Raw genomic sequence first — 22,389 nt, 5'->3', positions numbered from 1 at the left:
GGGAAATCATCGTTCGCGGGTAATAATTGTAATCAGTGATCCCCATCACTAACGTTGTTTAGCGGGTTATCTGCACCTGTAAGCGACAAACGCTGGCCTTTTCAGTGTAGCGCTCATGCAGCCACGGACATGTAAGGGCATGACACACCAGTTATTGGCCAATCTCATGTGCCAGAGCCTCACGTGTCCCTCTAGTAAGCCGGACTCGGACCGCGGGGCATGACGGAGTCTCGTTCGTTAACGGAATTAAGCTTGCAATGTGTGCATCTGTTCTGTAGCTGGCATGGTTGAGGTTTCCCAGGTGGAGTCGAATTTAACCGTAGGCTCCACTCCTGGTGGTGCCCTTCTGGACATTCCTTTAAGGTTCAGCTTTGCAACCATACTGCCCATGTAAAACAAACACTTTGCCTTCATGAACACTGTTTGGAGGGTCATGACTCGTGGGAATAACGCCGCCCAATCAGTTAACCTGCTAGAGAGATCCTTCGTTGCTCCCAAGCATGACATCACACTCCCTAGGAGGATGGTAATGCCACTGTGGCGACCGTACTCCTGGGGGCGACACAAGTGCACTGATGCCCAGCCACTGCTCGATGAATCTGCTGGTACATTGACCCAGACCACTACATTCCCCTCGCACGCTACACGGCCTGAATCTGACCCTGATGAAACTCAGGTTACCCTTCCCATATACAGTTCCATCTTACACGGTCACAAAGAGGAAGCTGCAGATGAAAGTGCAGGTTCGGCCCACCCGCCATCAGACACACCACCGTACTATCAGGGGCCCTGTGCCAGTGCCGTCGCCAACGAGTGGGCCCCCCCCTGCTTGCTCAGGATCACAGCACTTGCAAGGTTGAAATACTGTGCAGTGAGATGGAAGATGGGGACGACGAGGAGTCCAGACTAGTACAGGGATTCCCTAGCGAGGAGACTTATTTGATTGTTTTCAATGTTGGGACAACAATTTTTGGGGAGCACTATACTCTGGAGAATGATAGATGGGGCCCACCATACACTGGAACATTCCAAAGGTGGACATCAGACACTGGAGCAGCATTTACAGGGCCCATTATACACTAGAGCATTAGAAATGGGGCCCATTATGTTTGGAGCATTATTTGGGCCCATAAGACAGTGGAGCTTCATCCATGGGGACCAACATGTACTGTAGCATTATGTGGAGCTCATCATATACTGTTTCAAACATTATATGGGACCAATGATTCTGTATGGAGAAATAGATGGGCCTCGTCATGAGATGTAAAAAGTGAAGTATTTTTCATTGTACTATACCGCTATTTCTCTGCCATATCGGAGCATGATGAGTTGTGGTATGTGTTAAAGGGGCGCTCTTTCGCCCAGGGCACATGAAAACCTGGAGCCAGCCCTACCCCCCCACAACTTTAGCCAAATAACCCCCATTTTTCAGTGCGTAACTTGTATTATGAAGTTAATTAAGGTTGACAAGCTTAAGTAAGAAGAATTGATGCTTTTGGCATTCAAATGGGCACTGTAGGTGTGTTTCCTGTCCTCCTCTCACTGCCGACTTTTATTCCCCATTGACTTTGAGGGATGCAGTTTTTATAATAGTGTAACTTTTGGGTATGTTCTGTTAAATAGGCCCCTCAAAGTCACTTCAAATGTGATGTGGTCCGTAAAAAAAAATGGTTTTGTAAATCTTGTTGGAAAAATTAGAAATTGCTGATCAACTTTTAACCCTTCCAACTTCCTAACAAAAAGTAATGATTCAAAAATGATGCAGATGTAATGTAGACATGTGGGAAATGTTATTTATTATCTATTTTGTTTGATATGACTCTGGTTTAAGGGCATCAAAATTAAATGTTTGAAAATTATGAAATTTTCTCCTAATTTCTGATATTTTCATAAATAAATGCAAATCATATCAAAGAAATTTTACCAGTATCATAAAGTACAAAATGTCATGAAAAAACAATCTCAGAATCATGGAATCCGTTGAAGCGTTACAGAGTTATTAACTCATAAAGTGACAGTGGTCAGAATTTGGTATCATGGTGGGTACCACACTGACCAGCAACCAAAGAAAGCTGAGGAGAGTGACTTCAGGTTGGGACTTTTGTATATTTCTTTTTCACGATTTTTTTCCCAATTTTTTCTGTGTTCAATACTCCCCTTAGAAGACTTAAAGCTGTGATCTTCCAATCTCCTGTGCTACACGTAGTAGTGTTTCAGCCCTGCTACTGTATGTATCGTAAAAATGATCTCCTATGAACGCCAGCTACGAGCTGGTATTAACAGGTGATTCACAATGACAGGCACGGGGGTCTTCTACATACCCTCGGCTGTCATGACAATGCATCGGTGCCCCAGGTTCACGTAACAGGGGCGCCAATGGGTGTGACTTGTCAATCACTTATGCTGTGTTAAATGCTGCTGTAATTGATTGACAGCAGCATTTAACTGGTTGACAGACGCAGGTGGAGTTCCACCTGCAGCTGTTAGAGGCACTGCATGGCAGCCATCAAGTGTGGGAAAAGATGCAGGCATCAGGTACATGGCTGATGACATACCTATACGTCAAACTGAAGATTTTATATTTGAATTTTTATTGTTAACCTTATTTTCATGTCATGGGTCACAAAATGTTCTAATAAACTAAGTTTTATCAAAATTGTTCTTGTGTTCAAAATTAAAATCTTACTTTTGAGAGGGGGTGTACTTATTTATGCAGAGTACTGCATATGTGACTGTGCTACTTTCAGTGCTGCAGTGATCTATATGTTAAACTGTGCAGAGATGAGCGGTGGCTGGAAGATGTCAACATGAAGGTCTGAGCAGGTGGAGAAGAAAGGAAAGAAAACGACTAATCAGATGAGACATAAATATTTTTTTCATTGCAACCAACAAGTAGTTTAAGTGTGTCACTCACCATAAGGTAAAAGCTGTTTTTTATTGAGTAACTGAAACACTAGTGATACTGGCACAGGAGGTAACAATAATGTTTTAATTTATTCAATGAAACACTGCTTTAACCTTATGGTAAGTGCCACACTTTAACTACTCTTTGGTTTCAATTAGTGATGATAGTGAAGAGCACAAATAAGGTGTTATCCAAGCATGCTCAGGTGTTAGCCGAGTATCTTGGGCGTGCTCGGATAATATGTTCAAGTCCCTACAGCTGCATTTTTTGCCACTGTTAGACAGCACACCCAAGATACTCGGTTAACATGCTTGGATAACACCTTATCTGAGCAGATTTGCTCATCACTAGTTGCAATGTGTTGAACTTCTACATTAGTGTAGAACACCTCCATAGACTAATTCTGTAGCTTGGATAACACATTTAATTTCTTAATCAATAGGGATCACTTAGTAGTGAAATACTTCATTCCTTTCTTTCATGCTGCTTAAAAATATTTTTTTCTGTATCTACATTGTATAACTTTCAGAAAGATGATGAAAGTAATATTGTTTGTAAGGCAAACTACATAATTATGTGTAAGCCTTCCCTTATTTTATAATGTTCATTCTTATTGTGTATATTGCAATCCCTTATTACTTTTGGTCCTCTGATGTATAGCACTGTCCATTACTACATGGGTATCATTTATTTTTATTTATAGCCTGGTCCTTTAATACATAGTGTCTTCCCTTAATACATAGTGTTCTCTATTATGTATAGCACCTTCCCTTATTACAGTACCATGAAATATTACATAGTGTCCACTCTTATTATTAATAGCCCTATCTCTTATTATATAGCACCTTCCCTTCTCAGGTATGGTGTCCTCTCTTGCTATGTATAGCTCCATCTAGTATGACATAGTTTCATCCCTATTATGTATACGGTGGCACGTAAAACTTTGCGCACCCCTGTTCAACGTTACTGTTATTGTGAAAAGTTGAGCAAGCTGAAGATGAAATGATCTCTAAAAGACCTAAAGTAAAAGATGACACATTTCCTTTGAATTTTAGTCAGATATCGTATATATATATATATATATATATATATATATATATATGTATATATATAGTAATTTTTTACATTTTAAAACTTATTTTACGAAAAGGAAAATGGGCCCGTGCAAAATATTTGCCAACCTTGGAGATTTGTGTGCTCAGATAACTTTGACCAAGGTTTCAGACCTTAATTAGCCTGTTAGGCTATAGCTTGTTTACTATCATTGTGCTGTCTAGCACTCTGAGAATGAAAATGGTGGAGGCAAACAAATTAGGAGAAGGCTATAAGAAGACAGAAAAGCATTTTCAAGTTCCCCTTTCCTCAGTTTGAAATGTAATTAAGAAATGGCAGTTAACAGAAACAGTGGCGGTCAAGATAAGGTCAGGAAGACCAAACAAAATTTAATTGAGAGCTGCTCATAGAATTGCTAGAAAGCCAATAAGAACCCCTGCTTGACTGAAAAAGACCTTCAGAAAGATTTAGCAGACTTTGGAGTGGTGGTACATTGTTCTGCTGTTCAGAGACACCCGCACAAATATGGCCTCCATGGAAGAGTCATAAGAAGAAAATCTCTCCTGCATCCTCACCATAAAATTCAGTGTTAGAAGTATTCAAAATAGCATCTAAACAAGCCTGATGCATTTTGTCAACAAGTTGATGAGGCTAAAATAGAACTCTTTGGCCACAATGATTAAAAGTATGTGTACAGAAAAAAGGGCACAGAATTACCGAAAAGAACATCTCGCCAACCATTAAGCATGGGGGTGGATCAATCATGCTTTGGGACGGGCTGCAGCCAATGGCGCGGGGAAACATTTCACGGGTAGAGGGAAGAATGGATTCAATGAAATTTCAACAAATTCTTAATGCAAACATAACACCATGTGTAAAAAAGCTGAAGCTGAAAAAAGAATGGCTTCTGCAAATGGACAATAATTCAAGGTTGTATTCTCTGATTGGCTGCAAATGCTGTGATTGTCTTTCTCTTCAGCTTGGAGAACTACAAGTACAAGCATCTCCTTACATATGTATGACTTCATGACTTGTAAGTTGTAGTTTCCCTTATCACAAACTGCAGCAAAATTGTATTGCAGTGATGGTTTATACAGTCTACAGAAATATCTATAATTCTGGCCGTTTAACCCCTCAGATACCACAGCAAATAGTTACCTTGGTACTGTAAGAGGAGGAAGCAGTTCGTCTGATGCAGTGAGTAACCGGAGACAGAGAAGGGTTAACAGTTTTTACTAAACAATAATTCACAGCAATACTCCTCGCAGGGAGGCAATGAAATAAGGTAACGGGAATATACAAAAGTAAACAGAGGACTTATCGGTAGAAGCTCTGGCAGGGGGAAGGCTGGAATATCTCACGGCGGCGTCGCAAATGGCACACAAAGTCTCTGGCTCTGTTCTGCAAGAAAGAATAATATTGTCACCCGACAGTGCTGAAGGATTCAGTCCTCTTTGTCTTTGATGCGTTGTAGTGTGGAAACAATCCTCTGGATGAATGTCCCAGGAATGGTGCCGGGCACGGGCCGCAAACACGTGCACTGTCCACAACAGTTCGCGGTCTCTCAGAGAAGTCTCTAGGCTGTGCCGACGGTATCCTAGCCAAAACAACAATATACGATGGATTGCTCACAGACGGTAACTCAATAGCATCAGGGGTAATCTCTAAGTCAGCACACGTGGACCTGGAAGCAGAGGAGTCATCAGTAGGAGCTGCGGAGAGGGAGTCAACCATCTCCTGTCGCCGTCCCGCCAAGTCTGTTCCATTCCCGCGCTCAGTCCCCCTAAAGTACCCTGCGCCCCTGCTGTCTGACCAGATGGTTTCTCTGTCCCAGGGGAAATCTCCCCCCCTAGCGGTGGTGACAGCCCCGATAGTTCCAGCCTTAAAGAGCACCGCATACCGCTGATTCTGTCTTGTCTCGTCTTCTTACAGTACTTTGAGGCAATCTTGAGGTAATCTTGATAATTTGATATTAGAAATGCATCAAAAAATTTGAGTGAATTTACTCTCCTCCCATGTTTTTATTGTTCACGGGAGAATTCACTTGGGGTGCCAAGGGCTTACCAGTAACACTGACTTTGGGGGGGACTTTTTTCACCTGCATAAAAATATTACACTTCCTAACTACATTACCTATATCTCTATCTACTATATAATTGTCTAATTCTGTCTGTCTGTCTGTAATGGAAATCCCACCTCGCTGATTGGTCGTGGCAGTTAGGCAGCAACTAATCAGCGACAGTTGCTTAGTCGTTGTGGCAACGCAGCAACATTGCTTATTGTACAGGCACATTACAGCCGTTAAAGGCATCACTGCTGCGTTGCTCATTGCACAGGCACAGTCCTGTACATATTCTGGAGTACAATACATTAGGTAATTAGGTAACAGTAGAACAGTGACTGCAGCTCTGGGTGTAACTTGCGTACAATACATTAGGTGACAGCAGAAAAGTGAATGCAGCTCTGGGTGTAACTGGAGTACAATACATTAGGTAAGATCTGAACAGTGACTGCAGCTCTGGGTGTAACTGGAGTACAATACATAGGTAAGATCTGAACAGTGACTGCAGCTCTGGCTGTAACAGGAGCATAATACATTAGGTAACAGGAGAACGGTGACTGCAGCTCTGGGTGTAACTGGACTACAATATATTAGGTAAAAGCAGAACAGTGACTGCAGCTCTGGGAGTAACTGGAGTATAATACATTAGATAACAGCAGAACAGTGACTGCAGATCTGGGTGTAACTGGAGTACACTACATTAGGTAACAGCAGAACAGTGACTGCAGCTCTGGGTGTAACAGGAGTACATTAGGTAACAGCAGAACAGTGACTGCAGCTCTGGGTGTAACTGGACTATAATACATTAGGTAAAAGCAGAACAGTGACTGCAGCTCTTGGATTAACTGGAGTACAATACATTAGATAACAGCAGAACAGTGACAGCAGCTCTGGGTGCAACTTGAGTACAATACATTTGGTAAGATCTGAACAGTGACTGCAGCTCTGGCTGTAACAGGAGTATAATACATTAGGTAAGAGCAGAACGGTGACTGCAGCTCTGGGTGTAACCGGACTACAATACATTAGGTAATAGCAGAACAGTGACTGCAGCTCTGGGTGTAACTGGAGTACAATACATTAGGTAACAGCAGAACAGTGACTGCAGCTCTGGCTGTAACTGGAGTACAATACATTAGGTAACAGCAGAACAGTGACAGCAGCTCTGGGTATAACTTGAGTACAATGCATTTGGTAAGATCTGAACAGTGATTGCAGCTCTGGCTGTAACAGGAGTACAATACATTAAGTAACAGCAGAACAGTGACAGCAGCTCCGGGTGTAACAGGAGTATAATACACTAGATGGTGTCCCGATTCTATCGCATAGGGTATTCTAGAGTCTCTGTTAAAATAAAAAATAGTTATATACTCACCTTCCGACGACCCCCGCACTCTGTCCCTCCTCTCACCACGCTTCTGGCATCTTCCGGTCCCAGTAATGCTTAGAGAGAAGGGCCGGAGATGACGTCACTCTTGCGAGAGCGCAACGTCATCAGCGGTGTTTTGCGCTAAGCATTACTGGGACCGGAAGATGCCGGGAGCTTGGTGAGAGGAGAGAAAGAGTCCGGGGGCCGTTGGGAGGTGAGTATATTGTGGTAGGGGGCTGGGCTTGGGGGGTGGATCACTGCTTACCAGACGAGGCAAAGACGAGATGGAGACAGCTTCCACTTGTTACAGTTCCGGATTTATTTGTCGTCCTCCTGACGACCACCAAACATGCACCGCATCTTCTTTACACCACTATCTCCAGGCCAGGGTCCCTATTCTTCAGCTCCAGTCGCAGTATCGAACCTCACGGTTCTTTCACTGGGGGCTGTCCTAGACCGATCTACCCCCAGCGCTTCACCTGCCCGAGATCGTCTTCCAAACGGTACCCCCGGGGCCTCGTCTGTCCTGTGGTCCGTTGAGTCAGGGTCTCCCCCTGACTGTCTCTTCTCCTTGCCTGTCCTGCGGTTCATCAGGTCAGGGTCACCCCCCTGACTGTCTCTCCTTTGTCCATCCCCCTGGCCGAGCTCTTCTCCCCTTCCAATCTTCTTCTGAGCTCCTCCCGGGACTAATCTCTCCTGGAGCCCCGCCTTCTCCTATTTATCCCCTCTCTCCCAGGGGAATTTCCCACCCGGGCTCCTATCTCCCCGCCCCCCATGACTAAGCGGATTCCTAAGCCCTAAGCTGATGTTAAGTCCTGTACTACTCCTCCCTGCCATCTTGTGGTCAATTCACGGTACTGCACTCCCTTTTCTGTCTTTCCCTGCTGTTACCTTTCTAACCTGTCAATCTCTGTCCCTAGTGCACAAACCGTCCCCTCCTTCTACCAGTCACGTCTGTCCATCAAGTCACCTTCCCCACACTATCACTATTTTTTATTTTAACAGAGACTCTAGAATACCCGATGCAATAGAATCGGGCCACCATCTAGTATAATAATAAACTGGTTAGTTTGGTTAATGAATGATGAGATGCTGCTTTTTTCTGTACAGAGTGAATCAAGTGAATTATGTCAAGTACTGCCCATACTGTGTTGTTTGGGCCCCCAATCTGCACAAGGGCCCACTGGGGGATTACCCTGTCCCCCTATGGGCCACTCCTAGCCTGCATATGCCTGAGGTGTTAATATGCACATGTAAGGTGGGCCCTGAGAATTAATTTCACCTGTGACCCCCAGGCACCCCAGTCTGACACTGATTACCTGCTTATGAACGCTGGAACAATAGTAGAGGTAAAAAGCAGAAATACATCTAATTTAGATACCTTTGCATGCATTCATGTCTAGGTGTGGGTATAATTCTTAGTGTGATTTCCTGTAAATACGATGTGACAGAGGCTAAATTTCTGACCCTTATACCACAGCACTTTCTTCATAGAATCTTTATCATTTGGTTTATGTAAATCTACCTGTTTTGTATAAATGTGTTTAAGCAAAGAAAATCAGAAAGCTAGATTTAATTGAGCATTGAAGTGCCTGACCTCTATAGTAAGGCTGAGTTCACACGTAGCGTTTTTTTCGCGTTTCCGCGGCGGTTTTAACCGCGCGATTTTGCCGCGAAAAATAAGCATCCCATGCATTCCTATGGGATTCCGCAATGCTGTGCTAATGCTGCGGTTTTTACCGCGGCGGAATCGCTTCGCGGTAAAAACCGCAGCATGCTCATTAATTTGCGGAATCGCGGCGATCCCGCACCCATAGGAATGCATTGTTCCGCTTATTTCCCGCATGTGGCTGTGCCCACCATGCGGAAAGTAAGCAGAACATTTGTGGATGGTACCCACGGTCCGGAGGAGAGGAGACTGTCCTCCGGGCTTTGGGTACCATATTCCTGTAAAAAAAAGAATTTAAAAATAAAAAATATTGTTATTCTCACCCTCCGGCGTCCCGCGCAGTCTTCCCGCCTCTCTCCACGCTCCCGTTCCCAGTAGTCCTTTGCGAAAATGCTCGCAATGACGTCCGTTCTCGCGGGATCGCGAAGTCTCGCGGTCATTCGCGCGACGTCATCGCGAATAACCGCGAGACGTCGCGATCCCGCGAGAACTGACGTCATCGCGGGCATTTTCGCAAAGGATTACTGGGAACGGATGCGCGGGACGTCGGAGGGTAAGAATAACACTATTTTTTTTTTTTTTTTTACATCCTATCTTTTACTACTGATGCTGCATAGGCGGCCTCAGTAGTAAAAAGTTGGTCACACTGTCAAACACTATGTTTGACGAGTGTGACCAACCTGTCAATCAGTTCTCCATGCGATGCTACAGATCGCTTGGAAAACGCTAGCATTCTGCAAGCTAAATACGCTTGCAAAATGCTAGTTTTTCCGCGGGAAAATCGCGGGAATTTAAAATGCGATTTTCCCGCGGACTGGAATTCCGGAATTCTTGCGGTAATTTCCGCGAGAGTTCCGTTACGTGTGCACTTAGCCTTATACTTACGTATGTTCAAGAAATCCATTCTGGAGAAAAGGGAAGAGGCATGAGTAGTGAATGGCATAACCAAATAGTATATTCATGAACTGGTTAGACTTATGTATTTTTTCAGCCATAAAATCTCTGTTATTTTAATCCCCATATTAAACACAATAAATATTATAGATCAGGCGTGCATGATCTTTTAGGTTCCACATTGGCAGTGAGACCCAACCACAAGGGCCACAATTTTACTATTGTATATTGCCTATTGAAAGTATATGCCATAAATATCTATTAGGTGCTGGTTCCATTTTAGGACTTCCACCTATCAGGATGGTAGAGGTGCACTTCTTAACGTTTTGCAGTCCAGAAAGGAGATGATCATGCAGTCAAATCTCTCCTTTATAGTTTAAGCCAGATGCAGAAACGGTCGAGTGTTTCCCTTCTCCCATAGACTATAATAAATAAAGTAGCCCTCATGTCTGGTCTCTTCTTTAACTCATCTACTCCTTTCTGTGCTACTGTAGTCAGGACTTGCCTATTCTGCCAAAATATGGCTGACCCAAAAATGACGACACAGCACACCATTCATAAATACACAGCCCTATGATTCCACACACCACTGGTCTTCTCCATGTCATGGAAAATATATGTGGCCAGACACTATCATAGCTACCAAAATGTTTCTGTGACCTCAACATATTATAAAGCCCCCATATAAATAAGATAGCTGTCAGCCAAACATTTATTTAGCCAACAGCTAGCTTTCCCAACTCTCGAATCTGCAAGGGCACACAACTCAGCCAAGGACTCTTGTTTTCTCCGAGAGGTCCTGCAAGATTCCATTACGTCCATAGAGAACAGAAATTCAGCCAGATTCTTCTCTTCCTCAACATCATCTGTCGCATGAGAGTTGGGTGACCAGCATACTTTAGACTGTCAGACGATCCTGTCGATATCGGCGGATCAGGCCCCCAGAAAGTGCTCTCAACCCGCGGCCCCTCACGATGCGGCTCACAGCTGTCTCCTCATGTGAGTGACACTTTCAACTATATTGGCATTCATCGGGGACATTATTACGTGTTCTGTGAGCACTCAAGCATTGTTACTCTTTGAAGAGGCACTGAAGGGTATTATTCCTTTACAAGTAGCACTCTGGACATTACTACTATTTAAGGGATTAATTGGTGGTTATTAGCTTATAAGGGGGCATTTAGGGCATTATTATTAAGATAGAAGGCACATTATTAATGTTTAAGGGGGTACTCGCAATTACTACTTAATATCAGGGCTTGTGGGTGATTATTAATTGCTATGGCAACACTTGAGGAATTTTTATTTTATAAAGGAGCACTCAGGGCATAATAAGCTGAATTTGGGTCAGGTAGTTGTAGAATTTTAACCTTTAAAGAGGGACACACTTGTGACCGTCTTCAAACCATCTTTTGCCTCTCAAGATGAGAGAGGTTGGGGACCCCTAGTCTAATGTTAACAGGGCCTTTTGTCAGACATGTGTAGCATATTCTATGGAGATGAGAAAACCTCTTTAATTTACTCCATCAGTATCAGCTCATAGCAGATTGCATTCACAAAACTGCCATATTTTTGCTCGCTCAAAATAATAGTTAATTTAAACCCCTAATGCACCATTACAGTCTTATGTTTCTATCATTGCCATCCAGATAAGGCGATTATATACTTACCTGTGTGCAAATTAAAGAAAATAATACCGCCCGATTGACAAAAAAAGTCTTTGAGAAGTTTCACACTACCTTACATTTGTCCAAATTCAACTTCTAACATAGTGATGTGAAACAACTTACTTTATTTCAATTTTGTTTTCAAGTTGAAATTCCCTGCAAATCCTTCATTACGTGGCCTTTTTTTTCTGGAGGCACTGGAAACACTTTCTATATGTAGGCTTCCATGGAGGACTTCCATTCATCATGATGAATTTATGAAATTTGACATATAAGCTCGGCGACATCGGTCATGCCGTGCTCCTTGCCCATGACTGGCCTTTTTATGTAGTTGATATCTAGATACAGTTTTCACTGAATAGAATAATATATAAAAATATATTATAATATAACACTAAAAAAAATGGCAAAAGTCAATGCCAGGTGTTTGCCACTATATGGCTGCAGTTTACATGTTGTGGATTTAGTTTGGTTTTCATGTAGGTTGAAATCCACATCAGAATCATAGAATTTGCCTCAAATTTAAAGCTGTTGCCCGGCCTTAGGGTACGAGTCTGCGCTCTGTGTGACTACAGACTTGTGAATCCTCACAGTGCAGACTGTGCGCTATGAGGATTTTTTTGGTTTCAGTAGCAGGCAGTCATGTGACCAGAGGTATACGATTTGCATACTTTCAGCCACATTCCAAATCGAATTGTTCGGCCTCGCTCAATTCACTTGCATTGACAGAGGCCACACACGTCTAGTCGGCATGTGACCGCATGTATGCAAATGGCATACTTGCAATCACAAGCCTGTCGCTCCTAGCGCCGGCACCAGATAATCCTCACAGTGTGGGTGATGTGAGGATCCACAAGTCTGCAGTCACATGGTGTGATCTCAGACTTGTATCCTATGGCCGGACAACCCCTTTAAGTGCATAGGGATTCACACTATATGAATGACATAATTCACAACAACCCAAACATACAGCAGCACTCTGTGATTTTTAACTACTGCTGGATCTTACCTACCCTTTATATTTGTGGGCTTGTTTGACAAATATTAGGTTTAGCGTCCCATCAAAGAAAGGTCACCTTGCCGTGGTTGATGGGCACTCATGAATTGACCAATTTAAGCACTTTGCACCTACATCTTATAAGTATATTCTATATAGCAATGCCGTTCAAATTTCATATATTCCATGTTTTCATACATGTTAACGTGTACAGATTGCTGCAAGATTCTCTTGTTTGTATATTATGCAGTCACAGTATCTTGCACCTGTTCACACTTGCATTATTCTGTTTGGAGGTGCTGATCAGTTTTTTATCATTCTCAACCCAAACAGACCTCACAAGCTGACCTTCCTAGGGACATAAAGGGAACCTGTCACCTAATTCATGCTCTCCAAATTCTACAGAAATACACGATTGCTAGGTATAATTTTCTCTGAAATGTTCCTACATTTCAGACTGGACATAAGTTAAAGGTTTTAGAAAGGTGGGGGAGGAAACCTGTAGCGATGAAATCAAGAAGGAAAGTTATCTTTTTTGTAAAAAATGAAAAAATTTTTATTCAGTACAGTAGTACATTAAAAAAGACACCGTATGAATCGAAGACAAGATCTTATTTTACAATACAATTAAGTTTAATGAACTTTTTTATTTGTCTTGGTATACTACACACATTTGTTTTAGCAGGGAAGGGATAGGAGGAAGGAGAGGAAGGAAAAGAAAGAGGTTTTTTTTGTGTTTTTTGTTTTTCCTTTCTCTCTTTTCTCTTTCACTGTCTTTGTATATTTATGTGTGATACATGTGTTTATTTTCTTCCAACTCTATGTGTTAAGTTTTTGTGGCACTTTATTGAGTTACATTTTCAGGTGTTTTGTTATCTCAGTTATCTCACACCTGTGCAGCACTAACTTGTGATCTATATTAGAAACCTGTTCAGTCCAGGGTGTTACATGCCATGATTAAGGCTCTTAGCTGAAACATGTTGGTTGTTCATCCCAGGTTGTGGTGACCAGGATCCATGTCTTTTTTAATATACTACTGTACCGAATAAAAGTTTTTTCATTTTTTTTTTACAAAAAAAGTAACTTTCCTTCTTGATTTCATTGCTGGAGGTTTCTTCCCCCACCTTCTTTCTATTTCGCCGATGACCAAGACTGAGACAGCTCTGTGCGATGTTACTTCATCCGGCAAGGTGCTGCAACAGATCGTGAGCGGACGTTTTACCCCATTATTTTCCCTATATTGTTTTCTCTGGATAAATTTCTACCAGGGAACCTATCTAGAGACAAGGCTAGTCCAGTGCTGCTCCAGGTGATTGACAGGTCTCTCGCCTAAGAAGTGACCTATCAGTCAACTAGAGTGGTCCAAAGAGAAGTCGGCAGGGGTTGGAGCTGGACAATGTCATCTATGTTCCCTAAGTGGATCTTTAAAGTATATCTTCTCTGAAATGTCAAAGCGTTTCAGAGAATAAGTGTAGCCAAGTGTGTAGCCAGGCTTTGAATCGTGCTGCTCGTGGTTTGGGCAGCCTGAACCAGGTGTTAGGTTCCCTTTAAGGTATGTCGGTGACTTGGACTCCATGGAGAATTAATGTACTCTTAGGCCGGGGTCACACTGGCGAGGAATACGGGAGAGTGAGAGGCGCTAAAAGCACGCATTAGACATGGACCAATGATTCTCTATGGGGTCCCTCGCACCAGCCGTATATTTCTCATCCGTATTCTACGCTCCGTGCCAATCGCAGCATGCTGCGATTGTCAGCGTACTACGGCCGTAATACGCCAATGCAAGTCTATGGGTGCGCAAAAAATACGGATTACACACGGACCACACATGTGACTTGCGAGAAATACGCACCCGGTGTCTTTTAGCAAAGCCGGCAATTCAGTGCGCTATACAGTAAACTCACACTGACAGGTTTAATAAAGAAAGAATAGATATAGACACATAGAATACATATATATATATATGCATTCTGTGTGTCTATATCTATTCTTTCATTTCTTTATTAAAACTGTCATAGGGCCCCATTATATGTCCATTTTGCAAGCCTGCGAGAAAATCTCACCATACGGATGCCATACGGATGCTGACATGCGCAAAATACGCGACCACACCTTGATTACGGATGACATACGGAGCACTGTTTAGGGGTCTGTCATCCGTATTACGCCTGTAAAATACTGACCGTATTTTGCGCAGGTTAGTGTGACTCCAGCCTTAGACCTCACCTCCCAGTGTCTCTTACCGTGCTACCTTTGTTACCATGTATCGCTGTACAACCTACTGCTACACCCCTATTTGTAGTCATTCCTGCCTGAAGCGCAGCATGCAGCAAAGCAAGCCACTATAGTATCACATGTGCACTGAATATTAAAATATGGATTTATATTACTCATGCTTAGAGTGCATGGAAAATCCAGCCACTGAATACAAGCATACTTATATAATTACGGTGAGAATATAATAATAGTACTAGATTCATTTATTTATAGCAATGACTCAGACACAAATTAAAAGTATGTCACTGGTTCTTGCTATGCAAATTGGATGACACGACTAAAACTTAAATAGCTGTTAAATAAATAACATTATATAAAAAAAACTTACACTTAGTTTGAAATCAATTTAATGGTCAACATAATCATTTATGGTCATTTTCAACCCCTTTAACTATAACTCTCATTTTATGTGATGGCATGGATTTTAAGCTCATAACTTCATATGCTTCTTCACTTTCTTTATTAATAAACTGTCATACAACTGGATACTATCAAACATTTTATGCCAGAACCACACTCGGATTACAGAACCCCAATTGATAAGGGGTCTGGTGTCTGCATTTATTTTGAGGTTTGTGAATCAAACTTGGTGTGTTGAGGTCCGTTCCTATATAACTGGGCAAAGCGTAGGTAAAAAAAACAATGTGTGCCCCCTTTCGTTTTTTTGATTGGAGTATCCATAATGTCCCAATTCAAAATTGGCAAATATAGGCCCTCTCCTATTTCAGAGACTGCCGTCATGGTTCCTACATGTTACATGTAGAACGGACTACTTAGATGAGCTAGGAGAGCAATATTGACAATGTATAGATCACACCTTAGGGTAAAGTCTGCTACAATAATTTTTTTTTCAGCGTAATAAAACCATCGACTGACAGTATAATAGTGACAGATGTGAGTGAATTTCTTACTGTGTTCTTAACCTGGTAAATTCCAGAATTAGTCACCTTCCCATAGTACACATTCTATTGTTACAAAACTTGTTTGGCAGAACAGCACGCCATCTACTTCATTGTGGTTGCAACACTTTTACAATGATAATAAGTTGTCATATTTCACCATAACTATATCTTCCACGTAATAACATAATGCTTAACTAAAGCTGACTGAGGACATGCCATTAATTGTATTAAATAAAAACTATACTATTGCCTTAGCCACGTCATGAATACTACATTTTTTATACTGTTTTATTTTTTGCTTTATTAGTGGAAGTTCCTCCTCATCTCCCAAAACGTTGTCAACAGTCTAACATACAGGTGCTTCTCACAAAATTAGAATATCAATAAAAAGTTAATTTATTTCAGTTCTTCAATACAAAAAGGGAAACTCATATATTATATAGAGTCATTACAAACAGAGTGATCTATTTCAAGTGTTTATTTCTGTTAATGTTGATGATTCTGGCTTACAACCAAAGAAAACCCAAAAGTCATTATCTTAGTTAATTAGAATAATTAACAAAAAAAAACCTGCAAAGACTTCCTAAGTGTTTTAAAAGGTTCCTTAGTCTGTTTCAGTAGCTCCACAATCATGGGGAAGACTGCTGACTTGACAGATGTCCAGAAGGCAGTAATTGGCACACTCCACAAGGAGGGTAAGCCACAAAAGGACATTACTAAAGAAGCTGACTGATCACAGAGTCCTGTATCCAAGCATATTAATGGAGAGTTGTGTAGAAGGAAAAAGTCTGCTAAAAAATGGTGCACAAGCAACCGGGATAACTGTAGCCTTGAAAGGATTGTAAAGAAAAGGCCATTCAAAAATTTGGAGAAGATTCACAAGGAGCGGACTGCTGGTGGAGTCATTGGTTCAAGAGTCACCACACACAGATGTATCCAGGACATGGGCTTCAAGTGTCGCATTCCTTGTGTCAAGCCACTCATGACCAATAGACAACGCCAGAAGCGTCTTACCTGGGTGTCACAATCCATTTTTGGATTAATGACAGCTCTAGCTCTGCTTTAATTTAAATGTAGTTTTTTGCTTTCATGTCAGCAAGGGTTAATGTCAGTTTTCCTTGCTGCTGAGTTGCTAGGTCAGCTGATGTGGGTGGTGACCACTCCCACCATCCTTTAAATAGTCACATGATGCATCAGCTGACTGTTGGTAATAGAGTTTTCTATGTATGCCAGACTTGGAGCTGCAGCTCTCTGGTGTCCGAGCTGAATCTGCTGCTTCTGTGGAGTACGGGGTCCTGTTTCTATATCCTCTGCTGTGTGGAGCTTGGCACCAGAGCCTGGAACTAAGTTGCTTGATTATTTACCTTGTCTGTCTCTCGTTTGTCACTGTCCTCTGTGTTTGTACCATCTGCAGTGGTGTCCTAGTCGGCCAGTGCATTAGCCAGGGTTTAGTGTGGTGACAGCTAGGGACCAGTTACGTGACGGCAGCAGGGGGAAGGACCCACATAGGGCATTAGGTGAGCTTAGGTATAGGCACAGGTTGAGATAGGAGGTGCCTCTTTCTTCATTCCCTACTATTAGGGCCTTTTCCCATCCCGTTGTTGGTGTTGTGCTGTCCGCTGGACCGACCCTTGTGGTCATGACATTGGGCCAAGAAGGAAAAGAACTGGACTTGGACTGTTGCTCAGTGGTCCAAGGTGTTGTTTTCAGATGAAAGTATATTTTGCATTTCATTTGAAAATCAATGTCCCAGAGTCTGGAGGAAGAGTGCAGAGGCACACAATCCAAGCTGCTTGAGGTCTAGTGTGAAGGTTCCACGATCAGTGATGGTTTGGCAGCCATGTCATCTGCTGGTGTAGGTCCACTGTGTTTTATCAAGACAAAAGTCAGCGCAGCCATCTACCAGGAAATTTTAGAGCACTTCATGCTTCCCTCTGCCAACAAGCTTTTTGGAGATGGAAATTTCATTCTCCAACAGGACTTGGCACCTGTCCACACTGCCAAAAGTACCAATTCCTGGTTTAAAAACAACAGTATCATTGTGCTTGATTGGCCAGCAAACTCGCCTGACCTTACAGGGAATCTGTCACCCCTTTTTTGAGATATCATATGATATCATTCAATTGTGTGTCACATAAGGATTCTCTTAGTACTTTTGCTTCCCCCTGACCCCGCAGGACGGGGGTACGAAGGGTGCATGACACCACATCTCATCAATGATGAGTTGTGATATTCATTTTGGGGGACTGAAGTAAGATTTGTGGTGTGCCACATGGAAGCATGCTACTCTTAACCCCATACAGACATCTGCCATACATAAACGGCGCAAGGTGGGAACAGGTTTATTTAGCAGGCTCAGAAAGTGAGTTCGCCCCATACCTGACTTTTAATGGCTGAGACAGACAGCTAGGATTTGCATATAACAGCCAAGGGTGGAGCGGAGCACTGCCCATGACTTTTAACCTATTAAAGTGAATTTGTCAGTAGGTTTTTGCTATCTCATCTGAGAGCAGCATAATGTAGGCAAAGAGACCTTGAATTCAACAATGTAACACTTAGTTTACTGGGTACAGCTGTTGTTACAAAATCAGAGGACTTAGATTTAGCAATGCAGCAGAGCTGAGAAAGCTAACCCTGCCCACACAAGGCTCTCAGTGTAAACACTGTATAGAGTGTGAACTGATTATCATAGAAGGGGTGGAGTCGGACTTTCAAGTGCCATTTAATCACAGCAATATTAATCACAAGGTGATTAACCCCTTAGTGACAGAGCCAATCTTGTACTTAATGACCAAGCCAATTTTTACAATTCTGACCACTGTCACTTTATGAGGTTATAGCTCTGGAATGCTTCAATGGATCCCACTGATTCGGATATTCTTTATTCATGACATATTGTACTTCACATTAGTGGTAAAATTTATTTGATAAGACTTGTGTTTATTTATGAACAAAATGAAACTTTAGCAAAAATTTGGAAAAATTTTGCAATTTTCAAACTTTTAATTTTTGTGCCCTTAAATCAGAGAGTCATATCGCACAAAATAATAGATAAATAACATTTTCCACATGTCTACTTTACATCAGCACAGTTTTGGAAACATAATTTTTTTGTTAGGACGTTATAAGGGTTAAAAGTTGACCAGCGATTTCTCATTTTTCGAACAAAATTTACGAAACCATTTTTTTTAGGGACCACATCACATTTGAAGTGAGTTTGGGTGATCAATATGACAGAAAAAACCCATAAGTGACACCATTCTTAAAACTGCACCCCTCAAGGTGCTCAAAACCACATTCAAGAAGTTTATTAACCCTTCAGGTGCTTCAAGAAAACTAAAGCAATACGGAAGGAAAAATGAACATTTTACTTTTTTCACAAAAAATTTACTTCAGACCCAAACCTTTTCATGTTTACAAGGGTAACAAGAGAAAATGGACTTCAAAATTTGGTGTGCAAAGTCTCCGGAGTACACCGATACCCCGTATATAGGGGAAAGCCACTGTTTGGGAGCATGGAGGGCTCAGAAGGGAGGGAGCACCATTTGACTTTTTGAACCCAAAATTGGCTGGAATCAATGGCTGGCACCATGTAGCATTTGGAGACCCCCGATGTACCTAAACAGTGTAAACACTCCAATTCTAAGTCCAACCCTAACATAGCCCTAACCTTAACACACCCCTAATCCTAATCCCAACCCTAATCATAATCCTAACCTCAACACCACTCTAACCTCAACACCACCGTAAACCCAACACAATCCTAGTCCCAACACAACCCTAACTCCAACACAACCCTAACCCCAATCCTAACTCTAACCCCAACCCTAACCCTAGCCCCAACCCTAACCATAATCCTAGCCCTCATCCTAACCCTAACAGAAAAATGGAAACAAATATATATATTTTTATTTTATTAATTTTACCTAAGGGAGTGATAATGGGGGGTTTGATTTTCTATTTTTTTTTTAATTTTGATCAGTGCGATCGGGTGTATCACAGTGATCAAAATGAACCAATAGGAAAAATCTCCTATTGTTGACAAATGGCACACTGCGCATACGCCCACCATTTTCATACCGGAAGAAGACGCTGAGAGCCGTGGGACAGAGCTAGAGGGAGCGGGGGACACCGGATGTACCGGGGGGCTTGGGAGACCCCATTTCTCTCTCCTCTGGTATGCTAGATCATATCAGAGGAGAGAGAAATAAATGGGAAATTGGACTTTTTTTTGCAGTCGCCGTTATTCGGTGAATAATTGCGATTGCAATACCGGGGATGGTAAAAACCAACCAGAATCATGTTCTACGGGGTTTCAGCTACCCCCAGTAGCCAAGACCCCAGAGATTTTCCAACGCTGGGGCCTTATATCCTTATTTCTTAGCGCCATTAAAAAGCAGTGCTGAGGAATAAGAACTCTTAACTCCCTTAAAAGGCGTATCGGTGGTCATTAAAGGGTTAAAGTTTCAATGTAAGTAAACAACACCACACTGCTGGACATTTGACACATCATTGAGTCAGTGTTTTAACCCCTACCTCATGTTGTCCTCAATTTTCATAGCAAAAATCTGGTGATAGATTCCCTGTAAATGCCACTATCAATCTCTGATTATGGTCTTAACAGTGTGCCGGTATGGGGGAGCGCCGTTATGTTCGCTCAGCAGCCACCCCGCATTATGAGGCAAGAGTGGATTGCTATGAAAGCCAGGTGTCTGTTGAAAACCTGTTATCACAGATCTCCATTGAAAACTAGTCTGTGGCTGAGCTTCAAAGGAGACTATGATTTTTGCTGTATACAGCAATACTATGGCATTACTATAAAAGACACAAGCGATCAGATGATTGCAGGTTCAAGTCCTCTACATGGACTAACAAATACAGTAAAAAAAGTATTCAAAAAATAAAAAACACATAAAATTTAATCACCTCCCTTTTTCCTCCAATAAAATAAAGATATTAAAAAAATGTAAAATACATATTTGTTGTATTGCCATGTACATCAAAGTCTGATCTATAAAAATGTAACATTAGTTAGCACAATTGGTAAACACCATAAACAGAAAAAAATTAAAAACTGCAAAAACATTTTGGGGCGGGTTGGTGAAACAAAGCAAAAATATCTATAAAAAGTGATCTTGCCCTGCATCACACAGCTCTATCAACCAAAAAGATGAAATCCTTACAGTTTCAGAATATGGCGACAATATCAAACTTTTTTTTTTTCTTACAAATGTCAGATTTTTTTTCACCACTAAATTTAAAACAAACTGATCAAGTTTCATATTGCCATAATTGTACTAATGAACTGATCCATACTGCCAGATCATTTTTACCAAAGAATGTACGCCGTAAAAACAATCTCCTCAATAAACATAATTTTTTTTCTTGCCATTTCTCCGCATTCAGATTTTTTCCCATTTTCCAAAGAAAATGGTGGCAAAATACTCTGTCCTTGTACGTCTATGTGGACAGATTAAAAAGTTATGGCTCTTGGAAGAAGACGATGAAAAATTGAAAATTGCGGAGAATCATCATGTTAGGAAGGGGTTCATGAATGACAAAACAGGGCAATGGAGTTTACCTAAAATGGATGTTTGCACAACGATTTTGACCACCCATCGGCCAGGAACAAGCTGGATTGAATTAGAAGTCAATTTAAACCCCATTAGAGAAGTGCCCACCCAACAAGTTAAGTTTCCTTTGTTTCACCTTTCTTTCTCAGTATAGGAAAGAGAGAGTCAGCTGACATTGTTAGGGTATGTGCAAACGCTGCGGATTCTGCTGTGGATCTGCAGTGAATTTGGCCCTGCGGATCTGCAGCAGTTTTTGCTGCGTTGTACAGTACCTTTATTTTCAATGGAAAACAAAAACCACAGTTCAGATGGTGCGGATCTTTCTGCGCGGATTTGCTGCGGTTTCAAAACAGCAGCATGTCACTTCTTTGTGCGGAATCCGCAGCGGTTTCACACCTGCTCCATTGTAGAGGTGTCAAACCGCAGGCTAATCCGCAGATAAACCGCAGGTCTTTTGACCTGCGGATTTACCTTCGGATTTTGCTAAATCCGAGCGGAAAAATCTGCAGGTGAATCCGCAGCAAGTGCACACAGCCTTAGGGATCATTCACATGTCAGTATTTTGCACCAGTGTTTGTCTGCCAAAAGCAAGAGTGGAACTTACAGATAAAAACTATAATTTAAATATTGACACCTGTTCTGTGTTTTGGAGGCACTCCTGGTTTTGGAATACAAATATTGATGAAATACTGCTAAAAAATACTGATGTGTGAATAAAGCATATTATGCATATGTGGTTTGGTATCATGGAAGGCATTGCTGGGACTAGTCAGGGCTACTCTAAGGTCGGGGTCACACTTGCAAGAAACTCGCACGAGTCTCGCGTCTCATGTATTTCTATGCAGCTGAGTGCTCCGGTCTGAGTGTCGGTGGCAGTGCTGGGTATTGAGACGTGAGACTCATTCGAGTTTCTTGCAAGTCTGACCCTGGCCTAATGCTGTAATTGCAAAGGACATTTGGCCTAGTAAAGAAGACTCTCTGTAATTTAAACTTTGTTTTCAATTCAAAAATGGTACCATTA

At 41.9% G+C, this 22,389-nt stretch overlaps 1 protein-coding gene across 2 annotated transcripts in view; it reads right to left on the bottom strand.

The window, feature by feature from the left end:
* LOC141101394 (interleukin-1 receptor type 1-like) overlaps positions 1-21,435 on the bottom strand; it is a 226,197-nt gene extending 204,762 nt beyond the window's left edge. The window contains exon 1 of one of the 2 annotated variants that reach the window (XM_073590456.1): positions 21,377-21,435. The gene's annotated coding sequence lies outside the window, so the exon portion shown is untranslated. The remainder of the gene's footprint in view (positions 1-21,376) is intronic. The other variant, XM_073590453.1, reaches the window with a different exon arrangement.
* Between the last annotated feature and the right edge of the window lie 954 nt (positions 21,436-22,389).

This window comes from Dendrobates tinctorius, unplaced genomic scaffold, assembly GCF_039654945.1.
Source record: "Dendrobates tinctorius isolate UK_male_01 unplaced genomic scaffold, ASM3965494v1 ptg000117l, whole genome shotgun sequence".
Lineage (NCBI taxonomy): Eukaryota > Metazoa > Chordata > Amphibia > Anura > Dendrobatidae > Dendrobates > Dendrobates tinctorius.
Note: the sequence above shows the minus strand (reverse complement) of the source record. Positions and strands in the feature narration are given on the sequence as shown.